Below are 17,462 nucleotides of genomic sequence, written 5' to 3' on the forward strand. Positions count from 1 at the left end.
CCCAGTACCTATGTAAAAAGCTGGGTGAAGAGATATGTACATCTGAAACCCCAAGCCTGGAGAGGTAGAGATTGGCAAATACCTGGAGGTCACTGGCAGCTCGCCAGCTACTGATGAGCTCCATTCCGAGTTGAGATAGCTGGTCTGAAACAAACCAAAACAATGAAGAACTCTCTCATTCACACACACACACACACACACACACACACACACACACACACACACACACACCACAAACATATACAAAATAAATTCAATGGACCTTTGTACACCAATTTGCCCCAAATTTTTTCAGCATAAAAATGCAAAAAAAAGGTAACATATTTTAAATAAGATAAGGATGTTGGTTAATTAAAATATATTTTACAGACAGCCCACAAACTATCTAGACCACTGCTTCTTGTACATGTGTCCCTATACATCATCCTGCTAGGTTTCTATATTCTGAACTTTTTTCTTTGACATTGCTTTTAAAATAGATTGTTCCAGATTTCAGAAAATGATTCTGGGCTACAACAGACATACCTTACGGTTGGAATGCTGAATTTTGAGTCAGCTTTATATTGCTCCTTCACACTAAGTTACTGCTGTATTTATTCAACATTGAGATTTTAAGAATTACAGTGGGACACTTGCTTTATATGAAGTGAATCAGTAGGAATAACTGTCACAAAAGCCAGATGACTATTATCGTGCATTTTTACCTTCCCAACCTGCTCAAATTCCATTAGAGATATTTAATATCCCAGTATAGTTAATTTGAATACATTTGTAACATGTAAGAATCAAGTTTTGCCACATGGTGGTGGCACACGCCTTTAATCCCAGCACTCAGGAGGCAGAGCCAGGCAGATCTCTGTGAGTTCGAGGCCATCCTGGTCTACAGAGCGAGATCCAGGACAGGCACCAAAACTACACAGAGAAACCCTGTCTTGAAAAAACAACAACAAAAAAAGGAATCAAGTTTTATATTTCTTTTTCCACTTTTCAGACAGACTTTAATTGCCATGTATGAAGCTATTTGTGCTACTGATGTTGACATGCTCAGACATTTTCACAAGGCACTTGAAGTATTTATGACTGATAATTCTCACCTATGGATATATTTATATTTTTATGTGCATTTTTAGTTCTATACATTTAAAATGTTTGCCTATATAATTTGCTATTTCTCAAAAATGCTTCAATTACATTTTGTTGTTTATCATTTATCACTAAACGTAACTGCCCAAGTCAGAAATTCAGTGCTCCATGGGCAGCGAGGGGTTTTGTATTTTGTGAACTTCTTATTAATGGTGGAATTTCCTTAAATGGGAAGATCATAATGTGGACTGCCGAAGTGAAGTGGAGCTGAAGTCAAATGGCTTTCTGTGCTCTCTCTTTATATCCTGTAGTTTTTCCAAAGTCAGCTTTCTCATTTGAAAATGTAAATAATATGTTAATATTTTTCTTTCTTCTTAAAAGTGTTATGGGGCTCCAAACTACTTTCTGCACAAATATTTAAATAGAAAACACTGTTAATGGAACTGGCTCTTTTTCTCTCCTACTATATATCTTCTATGCTCTGAAAAACCTATGTTCCCTAGCTCATTATACAGCTGCCACCTAGTGGCCATGGTCCAAGTGATCTATGGATGACAGATGTTTTATTTATAGTGGCATTTTTGAGAGACATAGCACAGACGACGTGGGTCATGTTCTCTATGCTTCAGTCACCATTAGCTAGTGACACAGACATAGGGATTATAAGAAGTTGTCACAATGAGGAGAGAGATGGCTCAGTGGTTAAGAGCACTGACTGATATTCCAAAGGAACCAGGTTCAATCCCCAGGCTGTCCGGTGTCTGATCACACCAGGATTAAAATAAATAAACAAAGAAAGAAAGAAAGAAAGAAAGAAAAGAAATTGTCACAATGTAAGTTCCTGATAATTATGGATCCCTCAATTTAATTTCAATTAATAAACAGCTCTTTCAGAAAAAAAGAAATAGAAATACATAGTACATTAATCCACATAAAATAATGTGGTTGTGTTGGCAAAATACAGCATAATAATATATTTTTTAAATATATTGCTATGTGACTCCTTGTGTTTTTTTTTATTCAGAAGACTAAGATATAGAAGAAAAATAGAAGCTTTTGTTTAAAAAAAACCCTTAGATTAATGGGCACTTTAGATTTCTGTACAGATACTATGTAGTTACAATAACTATCTACTTATATTTTATCTAAAAGCATTCTCACAGTGAATCTTTTGAATCCCTTTTGACATGTAGGCCACTAATTATCACATTTCTCACTAACAATGTATTTGTTTTATTTTAATGGTGCCAGTAAGGAAGACAGTTAGCACACTTTTGATTTATATGCTTAATTATGAAATCCAAATTGCTTAGCTAAATAATGTTTAATACATTAATCTTAAGAAAAAAAATAACAGCATGAGTTCCTTCTCTGACCTCCTTTTAAGAGAGAGAGATGTGTGCTAGCCCCTCCTGAAACCTGAACATCATTTAGTTCATTAATGCTCCCAGCAGTCACTAATTAGAGCAACAGCTTACTAAGGGAAGAAAGAAACCTTCTTGTTTGTTGCTGCTTGGACAAACTGGGAGTAATTGATATTTTTATTACTTCCCTATTTCCGGCTCTTTGCAGCTGTTTAGGTAGTGTTACGAGAACACATATGTGCCTGACATGGAGTCTCTGCGTTTACACCATTCTTGCACTCAGCCCCTCGAGTCCCTTGAGGCAGAGCAGACATTACCTCTCCATGATCTTCACTGTCCACTTCCTGGATAATCTGTGAGCCATAGTTGTCTATCGTTCTACTCCCTCTCAAAAACGCTATAGGGCAGAAAGTGGATCATCTATTTCCAGTGTAGAATCCTGTAATGATATCAATGTTTATGGAACATAGAAAAACTAAGTTAAACATATGAAGCAAATGGTGACCGCTAACTAGTTCTCACAGAGGAGCATAATGACTTACTCCAGTGTAAACTAAATCTGCTTGGATAGGGTTGAAAAGCACAGGGAAATGTAGATGGGGTGCCAACTACATCTCTGGCAGTCCAAAGCCTCTCGTCATAGTATGGTCCTTGTAAATAAACATATTTTCACGGGAAATAGAAATAAAATTTGTAAATGTAAGGAGCAATTCTTGGCTCCACCCTCTTGATGACCTATGGCCATGGAGTCATGGTGAAAACGGCCCTCTTTGAAAATGTTTGGAGCAACATTCCTTCCCAGAATGCATTTAAAAAGACATGTTGATGTTAGAGCGCCTGGTATAGAACTTTCGAATAGTCAACACATATTTTATTCTGTGGTCACTTTATCAAACTCTTACCTTGGGTGCAACTTTATATGACTTATACATTCTTAATTCACCAATGAAACGGCCAGAGCTTGAAACTACTAAAAAGACTCGGCCTTGACCATATGGCTACTAGATGCCAGATTGGAAGCCACTGCTCTGTTTGCCAACGTCATTGGAGAGGATGTGGAGAAAGTGTTACAGTCACTTCAGATTATTCAAGGAGGCAATTTTCATTCAATATTTAAAGCCGTGCATTTTTAGTCATGCTGCTTATTGTAATGCTGTCTTTGCAAAGTGCTGAGTCTCTGTAACTGAAGTCCAAAGGTTATGTGATAAATTATTTATAGGATGAGATACTTTAACAAGAGGGGGAAGAAAGGAGCAGAGTGCCAAATTGTCCTGGCACATCATTTAGAGAGGTTTCCTGGCCCTTTTCCCCTTCCTTCTAAGGTGAAAGCAGAGCAATCACTCTGATTGAGAAGTCCTTAATTCTCTAAATTAAGAATTAGCTGCCACTAATGACAGTGGGTGGAGGTGGAGTATTGCTGGCTACCAGAGGGAAGGAATCGTATAGTCGTCTCTAGAAAAAAAATAGATAAAACCCAACATAAAAAAATAAACATCATATTATCGGGAGATCAGGAAAAGGCAGCCTGAGGAAGAGTCCAAGGGTCTCAACTGAGAAGGTTTGGCCTGTAGAAAGAATCAAATTAGAGCAGGAAGAATTAAAATAAGAAAATACAAATTTAACTTAGAAAATAACTTAGTTATGACACTGAGGTTACCAGTGAGACCAAACCTAAGGATGAGACCAGAGACAAAGCTTTAATTTTGGCAGACCTTAAAACCATTCTTCAAAGTGGCTTCTAGTCAATGGCACATCTATGTTCTATCTTTAACATCTTAACTTGAGTCTTGCTACTAGTAACATAGATAGAGAAATGCTTTTTATTGTCAAACATGTACACACACCCACACAGATCCCATGTGGAAAGAGAGAGAGAGAGAGAGAGAGAGAGAGAGAGAGAGAGAGAGAGAGAGAGAGAGGAGAGAGAGAGTTTGTAGTTAATGCCCAATGCATATATCACATCGGAATAGACTGCTCAGGTCAGAGAATTTGCTGACAGAGGCATAGAGAAGCTTATAGAGAATGAAACATAAAATTTAATATGAATTCAAATACAGCAATGTACTTCTGATATAAGATGGAAGAAAGGGGCTGGCTGGTTTAGAAGATATATACAAGATGGATTAATAAGAATTCTACTAAAATCCTTGAAGTCAAGTTTCCAAATGCAGAGTTTTTTGTATATTTTTTAGAATGTAAGGTATACTAGTTATTCTTCTAACAATTTTGAAACACTAAAGTTCAGACTTGTGCTGCATCTTCTGAAGATAATCTGTGTTTCCTAGACCTAATAAATACCCATCCAAGTCTACAAATTCATCTTCATTTAACCAATGATGTTCTCTGTTCCATAACTCAATCAGTCACCATTCCCTAAAATTGTATCTGTATACACCACTTTCAAGCGTGTGTATATGTAATTCACATATGTATGCGTAATTTAATGTAATGAATGCTTACCATTGGTTTACCAACATGTCTGGGTTGGTGATGGAAATTACTAAGGTAGCCATAGTTACCAGAAGGATACTCAGAGTAATTCATATCTTATTGGCATTGTGGTCCTCTACCCTCTGTCCACTCCTTAAATACCTTTCATTGTATAGAAAGATTATATATTTTATAAGGTTTCATATTTTGCAAGTAAATACTTAGAAGGTCACAGCTAACTCAGGGACCTATGTGTTAATTAACCTGCACATTATGTTACATGTCTCTACTAAATGATAGGAATTAGTTTATAATTTATTGATATAGCCAGGATTATGTCCAGAATATTTTACCAATAGTTATATGAACAACAATTGTCCAGAACAATGACCAAAGAACACCCCATAAATGGTTGAATTAGTAAGCTCTGTGCCATGAGCTTACCATTTATTTAGTAAGGAAGATCTTTGGGCAGGATGTGGTTCCCTCACAGTATGGAATGTGACCAAATGAGAATGAGTGTGGTGATATTTTCTTTGTGCACCCCAATAAAGCTTACCTGAGGATTAGAGGAAAAAGCCAGACACTATAGTAAACATAGAAGTCAGGCAGTGGTAGAACACGCCTTTAATTCTATCATTCAGGAGGCAGAGATCCATCCAGATCTCTGTGAGTTCAAGGCCACACTGGGAACAGAGCCAGGCATGGTGACACATGCCTTAAATTCCAACACTAGTTAACCATAAACATCTGGAGGTCCGTACAGATATACAGGAAGTGATACAGCTGGGCGGAGAGAGGAAATGAGATAACAGAACAGAAAGGCATATAGGCATGTGTAGACAGGAAGTAGGTCTCTTTGGAGACTGAGGTGTCGGTGAGGTGAGGTTGTCTGTGGCTTGTCCTATTCCTCTGATCTCTCAGTTTTTCACCCCAATATCTGGCTCTGGGATTTTATTAATAAGATTTTCTTATAAGATACTCTTACAAATGAGTAAGCCACATGTCATACTATTTCAAATAATCCTTGCAGCTTTCCCTATGTTTAGACTTTTGTCTGCTCCACAATTCTTCTATAATGATATACTGAACATTAATACTTTTAATATCTACCCATCAGAAGATATCTATTAGCAGGGATTTTGTAAACATAAAATGAAAGAAGACATAATACATATATTTATAAAAGCTTCTTACAAACAATGGTTAAAGGCCTTCGAAAAATCAACCTAATTTTTTAAAAAATACTTTATTGGTTCTTTTAAAATTCCATACATGTGTACAAAGTATTTTTTATCATATCAGTCTACTACTACTCCCTCTCAACTTCCCCTGTTGTCTTCACGTCTGGCTCCCTCCTACCTTCATGTCCATTTCTTTGTTTTTAATAACTCTGAATTCATTCAGTGTTTCTCCGATGTGCATGGGTGTGTGACCATCCATAAGGAATAGGCTTACCAATATCCACATCTGTTACGGGAATTCTGTCACCAGTATGCTGGCCAACTGAAAAGAGCATTTTGGTCCAAGAGGCAGGGTTTTTTATTGGGGACGGACTTGACTGAAAGAAAAGGCGGTATGCAGACACGGTGATCCTTGGAAGTTCTTAGCCAACTAGTTTGCTAAATTAGTGAGCTCCAGGATCAGCAAGATATTATGTTTCAAAAACTATCATGAAGAGTAATTGAAGAAGATACCCAAATGCCAGCATCTGGCATCCACATGAACACACACACACACACACACACACACACACACACACACACACACACACACACTACACTCACATGTACATGTGCACACAGGTGAGCATGCATACAAACATACAACACATGCATAAAAATCTACAGTCAACTACCAACAACTCTTATCTACAAATTCTGTGATTTTTAATTCAGATTGAAGTTTCGATCTTGTAAAAAGAAGTCAATGTTTGAGATTAGTACCTTTTTCAAATAGGGCATTCGATTTTTAGCTGTGAAGCCACCATTAAAACTTCCCCAGTCCTTTGTTACTTTCAAAATCTTTTTCTTTTTTTTTTTTCGTTTTTCGAGACAGGGTTTCTCTGTGTACCTTTGCGCCTTTCCTGGGACTCGCTTGGTAGCCCAGGCTGGCCTCGAACTCACAGAGATCCACCTGGCTCTGCCTCCCGAGTGCTGGGATTAAAGGCGTGCGCCACCACCGCCCGGCCACTTTCAAAATCTTTTATCTGTAAGAATCATGTTAATACTAGTACATGAATCATATGTTGTGTTTAATATGCATTCAGAAAATTCTAGTTTCTCAGAAATAGTGATCAAAAGCCTAAAAAATTCCTAGACACAGTGAGCCTTAGGAAGAAATAACTTTAAGGTTTCATTGATGCAGATTTTTTTTTTTAATACATTAGCACCTTCAGACCTTTCAGGGTATTGATCAATGTTCCTTGCTGTATTTAAATCACAGAATTTGTCCTAGATACAAGGTTTATTCTTGTAAATATATATATACATACATATATATATATTTACATATATACTTACAATATTTATTTAAATTGCTTTTCTTGATATAAAAGAATAAATGAGAAAGCAACTCCTAATGTGTAAACTAAAGCTCTCTTCAGGCCTCCTGATAGGAAAAGAAATAAAATTATTTACACATACTTTCTAGACCCTATAGGTATTCTGTGCTTTCTAGAAGATTCAACTCATTTACTGTAGTGTGGCACTCATTTCCTGTTTTTGTTTTGTTTTGTTTTATGTCTGTCATTGGAATTAAGCAGCAAGGTGGTGCATTGCAGATATAGTGTTGGCTCTGACTATTTCCCCTAGATGGCGATATTTTCCAAGAAGCTATACAGTCAGACACAGCCACTATTTTTTCCCATTTGATTGGAGCTAGTGTTAACACAAAAACCTCTACTGTTTTTATGTCTTGGTGGAGGGGGTACAATTTTGAGATGCAACAAAAACAATATGATTTTAAAATATTTTCTTGATTTTCTGAAACCGTAAAGATGCGTGTTGTATACTTTAAACCTTAAATGCAAGTATTTCAAGACAAGCTATTTCAATAGCATTTATTCTGAGATTTTTGTTAATTATGGAAAAGGCTGTGAAAAAATTATAATTATACTTGAATGTTAGTTTCTGGGCTAAATGCCATGGATCCTTTCATAAACCTTGCAGTGTTTATTAGTCACTTTAGATTGGCAGTGGGTTTCTCGTGCTGGCCTCTGTCAGTCTTGCAAAACATTTGATCACATTCATTTATATGTGTGAGAGAGATGGGGGGAGAGAATGAGAGACACAGAGACAGAAATGAGACAGACAGAGAGACAGAGGCGTGAGAGACGTAGTTTGTGTGTGGCGGTCACACACAATCTGTCAGCTCTTTCCTCCCACTATGTGGGTTTGGGGGATGGGACTGTCACCTTGCCAGCGTGCACACATACCTCCTGAGCCATCTCACCAGGCCTCTGTTGCTCTTTTGTGGCCCTTCTTTCACGTGCTCAATTATCTGTTGAGTGAGGAGAGGCCCTTACTTTGGTAAGGTTGAGCCTGCTTAACATTTGAGCTTTTTCTATGGTATATTGAAAGTAAGAAACAATAGTATGTAAAATAGTTAAACCACTTAGAAGTAGAGGTGATGTGGGATTAAAAACCTGCATAAAATTCAGAAACCTAAGCTATTTCTTTCCTGAGCATCTCCTCAGTTCAACCTCGGACTCTCTAAAGACATCCCACATACTTGGCGTGTCTAGGCCTCACCTTGTCCTCCTTTGCTTTGTAACTTTACCTTTTATTTTTGCCTTGTTTTTCAATTTTCCACTGTTCCACCCAAGGTTTTCACCTTCAAGGAAAGTGGAGTTTGACAAGAGGAAGCATGGCTGTAACTTCTTCTAAACCGGGTATACAGTGCTTTGTTGAATCCCATCATCCTTCAAGCGGGGAGAGGAGAAATTTGAATTAGGTAACAGCATGATTATAGTATTTTGCAAGGAAACTAAACATACATCATATACTGAGCATCTAGGAAGCAATAAGTACAACCTCCACTTCCTAGATAAACCTTAATAGAAATTAAGGTCTTGCATCTGAGTTAACAAGTCAGTAACTGAAACTGTGCCACCCAAAGCTGTTTCTTTTGTTGCTTAAAACTAAATAGGTTTCTCTTCTAAGCAGCTTCATAAAATGAAAACCAGCCCAGGCCCATGTCTGTAATCTCCGAACCTGAGAGGTGGAAGCAGGAGAATCTTGAGTTCAAGGCCATTCTCTGTCACACAGTGAAGTTCTAGGGTGCCCTAGAGTTAAAATTTCTGCAATGTTCCAAAAATTAAGAGACTATCTAAAAAAAACCAAAAAAAAAAAATAATAAACTAAAAGTGGAAAATAATAAAATGAGACCTAACCTCCTCCTTGCTCTGCTGTGGTCTCTCTGTGCATAACTGTACCTTAAGGCTCCCTCCGCACTCAGCATAAGAAACTGCTTCAGATTCAAAGTGAAATTTCTATAAATAGACCATTGGCGAAGATTTACTGAATCAACTCATAGGAACCTTTCAGCTTTTCTGTCTTGAACCCCGACTGAGCAAGGGGCCTTTGCCAGTAAAGATGACCATTGGGAGTTCAGTGCACTCAAGAAAACTTTGGCCTAGTTCCATTTGGAACTTTGACAGGGCACCCTCCCTGTCTCTCACAAATGCTTCCTTGGCAACTGCTCAGAATGTAAAGTTCCTCAGCCCCCACACTGTCAATGTGTTCCTCCTTCCTCTGTGTGATCACTGATGAGCTTTCTAGCTGGTCCCCAGTGCCGTTCTTCAGTGTCTTCTCTGGGAGATATGGACGCTTCGTATCAGGCCCAGAGACACGGTCCGTGAGGCACAGCACAAAGCTCCAGTGTTCTATGTACAAGAGTAGGGAGAAAGCTTTTTCTTTCTTTTGTAATTTATCTCATGATTTAAACTAAGTCGATGAATGCCTTTGTTTCCCTGTGTATGGAAATGAACACGGGCAGGTAAATGCAAACCTCACAAAAGCCTATGCCTGGAACACAATTCCAGCTGCCCGAGAGAGAGAGAGAGAGAGAGAGAGAGAGAGAGAGAGAGAGAGAGAGAGAGAGAGAGAGAGAGAGAGAGAGAGAGGAGAGGAGACTGAGGAGAGAGAGGGAGGAGAAAGAAAGAAAGCGTATACACACAGAGAGACAGTGTGCATTCATGCATGTGCATGTGCACACACACAAACACACACACACACACACACACACACACACACACACACACACACACACACAGGGGCTGAGGGGGTAGGTGGCAGGCTCTGGAGAGAGATGGAGGCAAGAAGTCATATGAGGCAAGTTCTGATGTCTTTAGTACATTCCCCAGTATTTTACCAGATGCCACTTCCAACACAAAATCAAAGATAGTATTGTCAGGAATTTCAAGAGAATGTCCACAGAGCATGAGCCCCCAAGTTCTGAGTTCCTTTTACGATAACGAGGATGTGTTTAGGGAGGCCACGTTTCAGAGCAGCAAGAACAGTTTGAAGCCAGGCTAGCTCCTTTCAAGATGCTTCCCCGGCATTTTCTCTGCCTTTGCTGTGCTCAGCTCTCTGTACCCTAGATAACATGCTCCTCAGAAAAAACTTGATGGGAAGCTTCCTGAGTGCAGTGCGTGCTGGATTTATCCTGTTAGGCTCATGAGAACAAGGGTGCCTCCCTTTAAAGCATTCCTGCAACTCTCATGTAAAGGAGCTGTATGCCATGCTGGGTCTCTTAACTTCTTTTTACCCATTGGCCTGCTGTTAACTGCTTCACCTCTGACATTTTCTTCCCCTCTCCCGTCATCCTCTTCACTGCGCTGACCACCCACAGCAGGGTTGACACCACAGGGCCCTTGGCCTCTGCCTCATTGCTCTTTAATTTTAATCAGTGATTCTGTGATCCTCTCCTGGCCCTTTTTGTGATAAGGATCCCTTGGATCTGTGGTTCTCAACATTCCTAAAGCTGTGACCCTTTAATACAGTTCTTTATGTTGTGGTGACCCCCAACCATAAAAGTATTTTCATTGCTATTTTAGAACTCTAATTTAGCTACTGTGATGAACTGTAATGTAAATCTCTAATGTGCAGGATATCTAATATGTAACCCCCGTGACAAGGTCATTCGATACCCCAAAAGGATCATGACCCACAGGTTCAGAACTACTGCCTTAGACAAATAAAATGTCCAGTATAAACTTCTTTGCCAGATTCTTTTTTTGCTTGTTTTTCTGTTTAGTTTCTTTTACCATCTCTTCTTACAAAGACAAACTTTTAGGGAAGAGATATGGGTTCATTGGATATGGAAATGCGATAGTTTTTTCCTTTTGAAGATTAAATTGCCACACATAAAATTGTCTGGTGTCATATACATCACAGGTTTGTAGTTGTTTTTTATGTTTTTAATGTTATAACCAGAGTCCAAAAATCATAAATATTATTTATTTGTATACACATATATATTCATGTGTACACACAGATAAAACATCTCTCTCTCTCTCTCTCTCTCTCTCTCTCTCTCTCTCTCTCTCTCTCTCACACACACACACACACACACACACACACACATACACACACACACACACACACACACACACACACTTCCATTCTGAAAATTGGTAATGTAAATTCACTTGACATTTTTCTTTAATTTTACTGAAAGTCTCAGATCCATTACTCACTTATTTTTTTCATGCTGTCATTTTCTCCCCTTCACTACTATGAGTAACATGCCTGAACTTCATAATATATCATTGAAACAACTTTCTTGAAAGTATTTTATTTTCTTGTCACTTGTCTTCCTTTTGAAACACCAGCAAAATACAAATGCTGGGTCAAAAATAGTGATCCAAAATGCTATATGTATTTCATCTAGGTTTTTCTAATATGATCTTCGCAATGTGACCTATTGATATGAATATAATTACACACAATTTACATGTGAGCAAAACAAGAGATAACCAATTTGAATGATTTGTTTGTGTTCTCTCCTATGTATAGTCTGTGGCTTTTGAATTGTCTTTGTAAAAAAATAGCATTCAAAGATGTTAAGTGAGATTTCTTGGCCCTACTCAGAAGGTGGGAGGGTTTGCATATGGCAAAGGAAACTGTATGTTCAGCTAACTCTGCACAGGGTTCTGAAAGGGACATTTAGTAAAGTTTTCTAGAATTTTAATATCCTTATTCAGCCTTTCCTGTTCTGGGAAGAGTCTCTAGAAGGACAAGACACGGTGGAAGCATCCATGTTCCATTTCAGGGTTCCCAACAGTCCTGTCAACATTGCCGTATTTAGAGCAAAATAAGATTAGAATTGTCTGTGTCCAAAACCACGCTGGCCTTGAAAGGTAAATCATACAATTAATAAATACCAGCCGTTGGATGAAAAAGATCTTTTATTTAAGTTATCAACCCAATTTGAAAGCATGGTATTAGTTATTAGTAAGTCTAATGCTTTATTCCCTTTTCACTACTTTGGACCACTGTGACTTTATATAAAAATATTCAACTACAGTATAAACCGTTGATAAATTTTTATCTCTGTTTTTGAACAAGTAAAACTTTTGCACCAAATACCGTGCGTAAAGCACACAGAGACTGTAAGAGAAACAGCAAATATTGCAAATTCTTACAAAAGAAGTCTTACCAACACTTTCTCCACAACCGAAACAACTCACAGTTTGTTTTACTTTAATAATCTATGATTTTTCTGGCTTGCTACTTATGTGTTGTAAATAGTATTGCATTTGGAAGTCAGGAATCCTGTATACATTGTAGGAGCTTCCATTTTCCCATGATTCCCACTTTGCAATGTTAACTATAGTCAACTGCACTCAGATGGCAAAGTCCTCAGTGTGTGTGAGGCAACTCCAAAATGTTATATTCCATTTCTTTATTTCCTTCTGTCAGTGGTTGCTTTATTAGACATAGGCAGCTGGGAGAGCATATGTTTCTTTGAAAGAAACCTTTAAAACTCAGAGATCACATTTTCAAAATCCACCAGGGTAAGTTTTAGTTCTTATAACATATCTGGAAGGATTCAAAAGTCAACAAGCAAGAAGCCTCATCCCGCTCTTAAAGACACATCAAATTAAGAGTAAAACCAAGGGCTATTTTCATTACCTTTTGATACACTTCCACACAAATCATTTTAATTAATCAATGACGCTGTATTTTTCCATTTAAGATGAAATTAATTTTATTTGTCATGCTTGTATTTGACTTGCCGAGGTACCTTTTGACAGGACATTGTCATCTACCAATGGGTTGGGCTCATTTTTAGCTGTCCTAAATGTATTCAGTCTGTAAGCCACAAGTTACACATCCAGTAAGAGCATGTGTTTTCAGAATACATGAAGAATAAAAAGAATAAAAGCATATTGAAAAAGGTTGAAGGCAACGCATGGGAGCCAAATAGTGTTTGCTAGGCATCCTTATGTCTACACATCACACACACTTCCTGTTTAATCTTCACAACCTGCTCAGTAGAATGTAGAGAGTATCCTTAAAGAAATTGTACCAAGACCCTGGGAAATTTAATGCTTTGCTTAAACTGTAATAGGAAATGATGTGAAAGTAAATTACACAGCTTGGCCAGCAAGACCTGTTGATTCCACTTCCCAGTGGACACAAGCTAACCACTTCATCTTATGGCCACCAGTCATTGCCTGGACTGTTTTGGTAATTCAGCTCTTCTCCTATTTTTGCCTTTTGTCTCCCTACAGTCTGTTCCTAGCACATAAGAGGGAGCTGGGAACATTTGTCAGCTCATTCACACCTCTCCTCAAAACTCTCCAATTCCTAACTCATTCAGAATAAATGTCAAAATCCTTAACGTGTTATAGAGCCCATGCAGCATCTGGGTTCCTATCTGTGATTCTGTCTCTAGCTTCCATGTCTTAGCATTTTGTCCTTTGCAGGCTATAATCTAGCCACACTGTCCAGCTGCCTACTCTGATTCTCTGCAACGCCTCAGTCTACAAATGTTCTTCAGAAGTTTGGTGTGGATCTATTTTCTCCATAATAAAGTCACCTGTGTGATCTTTTCATCGATTGCAGATGTTTGGGTAAAAGTCATCTCCTCGATGAAGCTTTCCCTAAATTGCCCCACACCCAGCCATCATGCTTGGAATGCCCCTTTGCTTATAGTTTTCTCCTCATCTATTATTACTGCAAAAGGATAAATTTAAACAGGTTCTCCTATTCCCTCACTGTCAAATAAGTATGAGGGAAGGTACTCACTCACACACTTGTGTGTATTACCGTATTTGAAATGTGGCCCACAGTCGAATCTTTTGAAACTATGGTGGCATCTGTCTCACCAAGTTAATTACCTTTGCTGTGAATCAGGCGATGCTGCCACAGTCTGGTACCACTCCGAGGAGCCACTGTGCACTTCAGCTGTTCACATTTCAGACACAGGCTGATGAGTTTTTCTCTTCTGCTACTGACTTACAATTCAGTTCCTCCATGTGCTCAACTCTACATCTTTTTTTTCCCCCAAATTCTTTTCCCGAGAGCACTCCTCAATGGGCTTCTGGAAAGCATGTTTTCATATCATGTTTACTCCCCATGATACTCAATCTGGATGCCAGCACCTTAGAAAACCATGATATTCAATAGAAATCTCAATAAATACCTTTTTGAACATGGGTGGCTACATGAATGCAACAGAATGATAATTTAAAATCTTTGAGTGAAAGGAAATGTTCCCGAATTCCCATTCTTTTCTTCCTGTGACTTACAGCAATGGTGAGTATCCTTGAGAGAAAGGACAACAGCAGCTATTTTTTCTTCAGAGAATTTGGGGAAGATAAAGCATGAGCAAGGTACATAATATAAAACACTTAAAATCCCCATCCTAAGACTTGGAATTTAAAGTAATATTAGATCCTATTAAACTGTTATTGTTACTGTTTATGAAAGCAATGGGATCAACTCTTCTGTCTAATTTTTTTTTTTTTTTTTTTTTTTGTAGCTTAGTTCAAATCCTTCACCAGGAGAAAATCCCAACAAACATCCAAGTGAAATGTTTGGTTTTTTTTTTTAATGTGGGAGCAAAATTTATAAATATGAAAATAATTGCATTGTGCACAGTTTAAACACATTAAACAAAACTATAGTTAATGTCTAGATGAAAGAAAACTAATGGCGCTATACACCAATAACCATTGCAAATCCGGTGAAGAAGCCAACAAGGGCAAGCAATGGAGCCACCCATGGCTAGGCTGGAGCTATGCAGCTCAAAGCAGTTACTTATCTTACTGGCTCAAGTAAATATGGATGCAGGACACTTCATGTTCTACCACTGAATTCTGTTCCAGTATTTTACCACTTGTAAGTCTCAAGAAACTCTCTTTTAAATCATCCCTAATGTATTTCTAGAACTTTAATTTATTTCATGAAGTTTTGGCCAGTGTTCTAATGTACGACTACTGATCTCTGTCCTTTAAGCCTTAATTTAAGTACTTTAATTAATCCAATACTGTTTTTATTGAGTCTTGTGCCAAGTATTGGTCTGCAGTTGATGACAATTTTTAATCCATGGTCCTCTGTGGTGTCCTCTGACCTCCATGGAGTCCCGGAGTCCCCTTCATCCTCTCTATTAGTTGCATTTCCATTTTGTTGATCTTCTTTGAATGAAATCCAGTTTCTCTACAACTTTCATAAATACTTCAGCAAAGGCTTGATTATTGCCAAATATGGAAGCAAGTTTATCATGATAAACTAGACCAGCTTCTATTAATATATCCTAGCATGATGTTAGCTTTTAAAATAATTGCTTTATGCTGCTGAATCATCTAACTTTTATTACATGAAAAGTTGAAAGCATTTCTCCCTTAACACTTGTGCACACTGAAGTTTTCCTTTCTTAAATCAGTCAAATCTGGACTTTATTCCTTACTGTAATTTCTCATTTAGTTGTATTAAACTCTAGTTTTTTCATAACTCTTTGCATACATACTTGCTTGAGTTAAATATCATTTTTCTTCAATGTGGAAATTAATGATTCTTGCCCCCTTCCAGGTTTGGCTCAGGGTAGTTCATCCAATTTGCCTTCTATTTTACAAACCAGAAATTGTGCTAGATATTTAAAAGATGGCAAAATGTAAATACAGGCATTAATTTTCTAGAACTGACTAAAATGTGCTGAACTTCAAGTGCCAAGGTAGAAGAATGAACCAAAACCAGAAGGAGGATGTTAAATGAGGTTTGGAGGGTAGGCTTTCTGATGAAAATAATGCTAAGCTGAGCTTATTTAGGTTAAGTGTGAAATAATTAATATAGAGCACAGAAGTATTGCTTTCCAGAGAGAAGAACCCATGCAATTAGAAGTTTAGGCTACACAATACTAAACATATGTGGCAATACTAAAGAGTTTCTTTTTGAAAACCTGTTTTATATGCATATGTTTTGTCTGCATATATGTCTGTGCACAACATGTGTGCAGGCCTGGTGCTTGTAGAAAGCAAAAGATGATGTTAGGTCCCCTGAAACTAGACTGAGAGACGGTTGTGAGCCACCATGTGGTTGCTAGGATGCAGACAAGGATCTTCTGTAAGAACAGTAAATTCTCTTAACCACTGAGTCATCTCTCCAGCCGTGTTAAAAAGTTTGTTTCTTAACAGTAATAGAACATGCAAGTGGGTAGAGTAATGAGGAGCTTAATAAACAACATTCAACTTCATGAATTAACTAATAAGATATATTCTCTTTGGCTCCAATGCAATTGCTAGTATATCCAATCATTAAATACAGGTTTCATCACTATACACATGTTCCAGATTTGTTTTTCTCTTTTTTATTGAAAATAGATTTTTTTCACATAATATATCCTGATTGTTAATTCATCTACATGTTAAATCATAACTTTAGAAACAATATTGCCAGCCAGCACTTTTGTGATCACTCAAATAACTCATAGAACAGTGGTAAGTTTTATTCTCCAACCTGTACATTTCTAGGAGAGACCAGAAATATATTTCTGAAATGATGTCTAGTGACCTGAGCACAAGAAAAGAATGACATGCATTGTGTTGAAAACACTAATGCTAGGTGTATTTCCTCGGGCAAGGGTTACAATGCAGTAAGTTCAACATTAATGAGGCAAAAATCCGCATGAAACAAGATATATTTGAATAGAAACAAACACATCTTTACATATTCACTGATTCATCAAAAATCCTGTGACAAGTGGTTGGCAGAAATGACTAGCAGCAGTGGCTCACCATTTACTAATTCAGCATTTTCAGTTACTTGTTGAACGTAACTACCATGGATAATGAGAATCAACTGCGTATTATGCAATATGCCAGCTGGTAAAGAAGAAAGCAATTAAAAATGCTAAGGTAACTAGAAGTAAGATGCATTTCCAAACAAAACCATGACAGTGCCTAAACTTGCAAATTACATCAATATGAGGGTAGAGAAAGACATCCTCTTAGATTTTTAAGTCTGTTGTCAGCATTGCCAAGCAACTCTTAATTTTGGTCACTGCAGCCAATGAAGTTCTTCAGTAAATTTATTACCTGCATTAAAGATGTGAGTGTGACGTGCATCTCTGCTCAGG

This window comes from Peromyscus californicus, unplaced genomic scaffold (genome assembly GCF_007827085.1).
Source record: "Peromyscus californicus insignis strain IS unplaced genomic scaffold, ASM782708v3 Scaffold_24__1_contigs__length_46423439, whole genome shotgun sequence".
Classification (NCBI taxonomy): Eukaryota; Metazoa; Chordata; class Mammalia; order Rodentia; family Cricetidae; genus Peromyscus; species Peromyscus californicus.